The sequence below is a fragment of the Arachis ipaensis genome, chromosome B1 (genome assembly GCF_059453495.1).
Source record: "Arachis ipaensis isolate K30076 ecotype BB chromosome B1, ASM5945349v1, whole genome shotgun sequence".
Taxonomy (NCBI): Eukaryota; Viridiplantae; Streptophyta; class Magnoliopsida; order Fabales; family Fabaceae; genus Arachis; species Arachis ipaensis.
Genome location: NC_142436.1, coordinates 20069981 through 20076934, shown reverse-complemented (window position 1 = coordinate 20076934; position 6954 = coordinate 20069981). Strand labels below are relative to the sequence as shown.

At 36.9% G+C, this 6954-nt stretch overlaps 1 non-coding gene across 1 annotated transcript; it reads left to right on the top strand.

Annotated features, from left to right (window-relative positions):
• Window positions 1-2366: 2366 nt before the first annotated feature.
• Window positions 2367-2474, top strand: LOC148575893 (small nucleolar RNA R71). The gene has a single exon (XR_015902928.1). It is a non-coding gene; the product is annotated as a small nucleolar RNA R71 (small nucleolar RNA).
• Window positions 2475-6954: the final 4480 nt, after the last annotated feature.

The window sequence follows — 6954 nt, the reverse complement described above, 5'->3', positions numbered from 1 at the left end:
ATAGGGAAGGGAGGGGGGGTAAGGTTCAGCCATAAGGGTGGGTTTTGGATGGGAAATTGATTTTGAATTTTGAAGGTAGGTAGAGTTTATGAGGTAGGTTTATGGGGAAGAGTGGATGGATGTGAGTGGTGAAGTGGTGATAGGGAAGAGAAATTGAGGTGATTGGAGGTAGGTAGGGATCCTGTGGGGTCCACAAATCCTGAGGTGATCCTGTGGGGTCCACAGATCCTGAGGTGTTCAAGGATTTACAACCTTGCACCAAATTAGGCATGCAAAATGCCCTTGCACACAACTCTGGGCGTTCAGCGCCAGATTGGTGCTTGTTCTGGGCATTGAACGCCCATTTATTGCCCATTTCTGGCGTTGAACGCCAGAACCATGCTTGTTCTGGGCGTTCAGCGCCAGCTCTTCTCCAGGGTGCAATTCTGGCATTCAAACGCCCAGATGCTGCCCATCTTGGGCGTTCAGCGCCAGAACCATGCTCTGTTCTGGCGTTAAACGCCAGCCATATGCTTCTTACTGGCGTTTAAACGCCAATAAGGTCTTCCTCCAGGGTGTGATTTTTCTTCTGTTGTTTTTTATTTCGTTTTCAATTTTTTATTTATTTTGTGACTCCACATGATCATGAACCTAATAAAACATGAAAGAACAATAAAATTAGATAAATAAAAATTGGGTTGTCTCCCAACAAGCACTTCTTTAATGTCAATAGCTTGACAGTGGGCTCTCATGGAGCCTCACAGATGTTCAGAGCATTGTTGAGATTTCCCAACACCAAACTTAGAGTTTGACTGTGGGGGCTCTGATTGACTCTGTTTTGAGAGAAGCTTTTTATGCTTCCTCTCCATGTTTACAGAAGGGTAACCTTGAGTTGTAAACACAAGGGAGTCCTCATTCAATTGAAAGACTAATTCACCTCTGTCAACATCAATCATAGCTCTTGCTGTGGCTAGGAAGGGTCTTCCAATGATGATGGATTCATCCTCATCCCTCCCAGTATCTAGGACTATGAAATTAGCAGGGATGTAAAGGCCTTCAACCTTTACTAACACGTCCTCTACTTGTCCATAAGCCTGTTTTCTTGAACTGTCTGCCATCTCTAATGAGATTTTAGTAGCTTGCACCCCAAAGATTCCCAGTTTCTCTATTACAGAAAGGGGCATGAGGTTTATCCCTGAACCAAGGTCACACAGAGCCTTATCAAAGATCATGTTGCCTATGGTACAAGGTATTATGAACTTTCCAGGATCCTGTTTCTTCTGAGGCAATGTCAGTTGATCCAGATCACTTAGTTCATTGGTGAACAAGGGAGGTTCATCTTCCCAAGTCTCAATACCAAATAATTTGGCATTCAGCTTCATGATTGCACCAAGGTACTTGGTAACTTGCTCTTCAGTAACATCCTCATTCTCTTCAGAAGATGAATAATCGTCAGAGCTCATGAAGGGCATAAGGAGGTTCAATGGAATCTCTATGGTCTCTAGATGAGTCTCAGATTCCTTTGGTTCCTCAAAGGAAAACTCCTTATTGATCACTGGACGTCCCAAGAGGTCTTCCTCACTGGGATTTACGTCCTACCCTTCCTCTTTGGATTCGGCCATGATGGTTATATCAATGGCCTTGCACTCTCCTTTTGGATTTTCTTCTGTATTGCTTGGGAGAATACTAGGAGGGATTTTAGTGATCCTTTTACTCAGCTGGCCCACTTGTGCCTCCAAATTTCTAATGGAGGACCTTGTTTCATTCATGAAACTTACAGTGGCCTTAGATAGATCAGAGACTAAGTTTGCTAAATTAGAGGTATTTTGTTCAGAGTTCTCTGTCTGTTGCTGAGTGGATGATGGAAAAGGTTTACTATTGCTAAACATGTTTCTTCCACCATTATTATTAAAGCCTTGTTGAGGCTTTTGTTGATCCTTCCATGAGAAATTTGGATGATTTCTCCATGATGAGTTATAGGTGTTTCCATAAGGTTCACCTAAGTAATTTACCTCTGCTATTGCAGGGTTCTCAGGATCATCGGCCTCTTCTTCAGAAGGCGCCTCTTGAGTACTGTTGGATGCAGCTTGCATTCCATTCAGACTCTGAGAAATCATATTGACTTGCTGAGTCAATATTTTGTTCTGAGCCAATATGGCATTCAGAGTATCAATTTCAAGAATTCCCCTCTTCTGAGGTGTCCCATTACTCACAGGATTCCTCTCAGAAGTGTACATGAACTGGTTATTAACAACCATGTCAATGAGTTCTTGAGCTTCTGCAGGCATTTTCTTTAGGTGAATGGATCCACCTGCAGAAGTATCCAATGACATCTTAGATAACTCAGACAGACCATCATAGAATATATCCAGGATGGTCCATTCTGAAAGCATGTCAGAAGGACACTTTTTGGTCAGTCCTTTGTATTTCTCCCAAGCTTCATAGAGGGATTCACCTTCTTTCTGTCTGAAGGTTTGAACATCCACTCTAAGCTTGCTCAGCTTTTGAGGAGGAAAGAACTTGGCTAAGAAAGCCTTGACCAGCTTATCCCAAGAGTTCAGGCTATCCTTAGGTTGAGAGTCCAACCATACTCTAGCTCTATCTCTTACAGCAAAAGGGAAAAGCATGAGCCTGTAGACTTCAGGATCTACTCCATTAGTCTTAACAGTATCACAGATCTGCAAGAATTCAGTTAAGAACTGAAAAGGATCTTCAGATGGAAGTCCATGAAACTTGCAGCTTTGCTACATCAGAGAAACTAATTGAGGTTTCAGCTCAAAATTGTTTGTTCCAATGGTAGGGATGGAGATGCTTCTTCCATGTAAATTGGAATTAGGTACAGTAAAGTCACCCAGCATCCTCCTTGCATTATTATTATTTTCGGCTGCCATGTCCTCTTCTTGTTCGAAAATTTCTGAAAGGTGCTTGCTGGCTTGTTGTAATTTAGCTTCTTTTAGTTTTCTCTTCAGATTCCTTTCAGGTTCTGGATCTGCTTCAATAAGAATGTTCTTGTCCTTGCTCCTGCTCATATGAAAAAGAGGGAACAGAAAAATAATAATAATAGGGGTCCTTTTTACCACAGTATAGAGGTCCCTGTGTGAGTAGAAGAAAAGAAAAAGAGAAAATCTGAACTCAGAGAGAGTGAGAGAGAATTTTTCGAAAATTATTTTTTTGAAAAAGAGTTAGTGATTTTCGAAAATTGTTTTTGAAAAAGGTTAGTAATTTTCAAAAATTAAAATCAAAAATTAAAATAATTAGTTAATTAAAAAGAATTTTTGAAAAAGAGGGAGATATTTTCGAAAATTAGAGAGAGAGAGAGAGAGAGTTAGTTAGGTAGTTTTGAAAAAGATAAGAAACAAACAAAAAGTTAGTTAGTTAGTTGAAACAAATTTGAAAATTAATTTTGAAAAGATAAGAAGATAAGAAGTTAGAAAAGATATTTTAAAATCAAATTTTTGAAAAAGAAATGATTTTGAAAAAGATAAGATAAAAAGATATTTTTGAAAAGATATGATTGAAATTAGTTTTGAAAAAGATTTGATTTTTAAAATCACAATTAATGACTTGATTCACAAGAAATCACAAGATATGATTCTAGAACTTAAAGTTTGAATCTTTCTTAACAAGTAAGTAACAAACTTGAAATTTTTGAATCAAAACATTAATTGATGATGTTATTTTCAAAAATTATGAGATAAAGATAAGAAAAAGATTTTTGAAAAATATTTTTTAAATTTTCGAAAATAACTAGAAAAAATGAAAAATATTTTATTTTTGAAAAAGATTTTGAAAAAGATAAGATTTTTAAATTGAAAATTTGATTTGACTCATAAGAAACAACTAAATTTTAAAAAGTTTTGAAAAAGTCAACTCAAATTTTCGAATTTATGAGAAGAAAAAGGAGAAGATATTTTTTTTATTTTTGAATTTTTTAATGATGAGAGAGAAGAAATTAAAACATCATATTCATGTTTTTCTCTTTTCTTTTTGGATCAAAACAAGGAATGCATGCAAGAACACTATGAATGTCAAGATGAACACCAAGAACACCTTGAATGTCAAGATGAACACCAAGAGCTTATTTTTGAAAAATTTTTAATGCAAAGAAAACATGCAAGACACCAAACTTAGAAATCTTTCATGTTTAGACTCTATGGATGCAAAAATGCACATGTAAAACAAGAAAACATCAAGATCAAACAAGAAGATTTATCAAGAACAACTTGAAGATCATGAAGAACACTATGAATGCATGAAATTTCGAAAAATGCAGGATGAACATGCAATTGACACCAAACTTACAATTTGACTCAAGACTCAAACAAGAAACACAAAATATTTTTTTGATTTTATGATTTTCTAATTATTTTGGTATTATTCGAAAATTAATTTGAAAAAGAAAAATAAGGATTCCAAAATTTTTAATATGAATTCTAGGAATCTTATGCTCTTTAGTCTAAAGCTCCAATCAAAGGGTCAGGCATGGCTTAATAGCCAGCCAAGCTTTAGTATGTAACTCAGACATGACACGCCTGACATTCCCTATCCAGAAGAATTAGACATGGCTTTACAGCCAGCCAGGCTTCAACATGCTTCATGAAACACTAGAATTCATTCTTAAAAATTCTGAAGAAAAATATATTTTTGAAAACATTTTTATTTTAAAAATTTTTTTTCAAAAACAAAGGAGAAATTTTTGAAAGATTTTTAAAAAATTTTTGAAAATAAAACAAAAAGAAAATTACCTAATCTGAGCAACAAGATGAACCGTCAGTTGTCCAAACTCAAACAATCCCCGACAACGGCGCCAAAAACTTGGTGCATGAAATTGTGATCTCAGGCAACGGCGCCAGAAACTCTGTACGCACGTCTTAATAAATCGTTTTTCATTCACAACTTTGATACAACTAACCAGCAAGTGCACTAGGTCGTCCAAGTAATAAACCTTACGTGAGTAAGGGTCGATCCCACAGAGATTGTTGGTATGAAGCAAGCTATGGTCACCTTGTAAATCTCAGTCAGGCGAATATCAAAAGGTTATGGAGTTTTCGAAATTAAATAATAAGTAAATAGAGAATAAGGATAGAAACACTTATGTATATCATTGGTGAGAATTTCAGATAAGTGTATAGAGATGCTTTCGTTCCTCTGAACCTCTGCTTTCCTGCTGTCTTCATCCAATCAGTCTTACTCCTTTCCATGGCTGGCTTTATGTAAGGACATCACCGTTGTCAATGGCTACTTTTTATCCTCTCTGGAAAATGGTCCGATGCGCTGTCACTGCATGGCTAATCGTCTGGAGGCATCACCCTTGTCAATGGCTGCATCCCATCCTCTTGTGAAAATAGTCCAAATGCTCTGTCACAGCACGACTAATCATCTGGGGTTCTCGATCATACTGGAATAGGATTCACCCTCCTTTTGCGTCTGTCACTACGCCCAGCACTCGCGAGTTTGAAGTTCGTCACAGTCATTCAATCCCAGAGTCCTACTCGGAATACCATAGACAAGGTTTAGACTTTCCGGACTCTCATGAATGCCGCCATCAATCTAGCTTATACCACAAAGATTCTGATTAAGAGATCCAAGAGATACTCATTCAATCTAAGGTGGAACGGAAGTGGTTGTCAGGCACGCGTTCGTGGAGGAATGATGATGATTGTCACGTTCATCACATTCAGGTTGAAGTGCGAATGAATATCTTAGAAGCGGAATAAGTTGAATTGAATAGAAAAACAGTAGTACTTTGCATTAATCTTTGAGGAACAGCAGAGCTCCACACCTTAATCTATGGAGTGCAGAAACTCTACCGTATAAAAATACATAAGTGAAAGGTTCAGGCATGGCCAAGAGGCCAGCCCCCAAAACGTGATCACAGGATCAAAAATACAATCCAGGATGTCTAATACAATAGTAACAAGTCCTATTTATAATAAACTAGCTACTAGGGTTTACAGAAGTAAGTAATTGATGCATAAATCCACTTCCGGAGCCCACTTGGTGTGTGCTTGGGCTGAGCTTGAATGTTACACGTGCAGAGGTCATTCTTGGAGTTGAACGCCAGGTTGTAACGTATTTCTGGCGTTCAACTCTGGTTTGTGACTTGTTTCTGGCATTTAACTCCTGACAGCAGCATAGAACTGGCTTTCAACGCCCTTTTACGTCATCTAAAATCGATCAAAGTATGGACTATTATACATTTCTGGAAAGCCCTGGATGTCTAATTTTCAACGCAATTGGAAGCGCGCCATTTTGAGTTTTGTAGCTCCAGAAAATCCACTTTGAGTGCAGGAAGGACAGAATCCAACAGCATCAGCAGTCCTTCTTCAACCTCTGAATCTGATTTTTGCTCAAGTCCCTCAATTTCAGCCAGAAAATACCTGAAATCACAGAAAAACACACAAAATCATAGTAAAGTCCAAAAATGTGAATTTAACATAAAAACTAATGAAAACATCCCTAAAAGTAACTAGATTCTCCTAAAAACATACTAAAAATAATGCCTAAAAGCGTATAAATTATCCGCTCATCAGTGTACATAATGTAAGTGTGGCGAAATTGGGTTTAGGAATATTTAGTTTGGAAATTGGGTATTGTATATTTTTGTGAAAATGTAAAAAATAATTGAGCACATGTTTGTGCATTCAATACCTTAATCATATGCATTGATCTCTCGTATATATATATTATCCACCACGTATATAAAAAGAATAAAAAGAAAAAGAAAAAAACAAAAGAAAAATCAAAAATAGAAGAAAAATAAAAAGAAGAAAAATAAAAAGGAGAAAAAGAAAAAAAGAGAAAAAGAAAGCAATAAAAAGGGGACAAAATGCCCTAAAGTAAGTGGTGATAGCAATACATATGTATTGTATTCAAAATTGGATGCATGAATATGTGGCAAAAGATAGTCAATGGGTAGTTAGGTTTTGCATTTTGATTACATGGATTGTCTTAGGTTAGGTGGGAAGTTTAGGT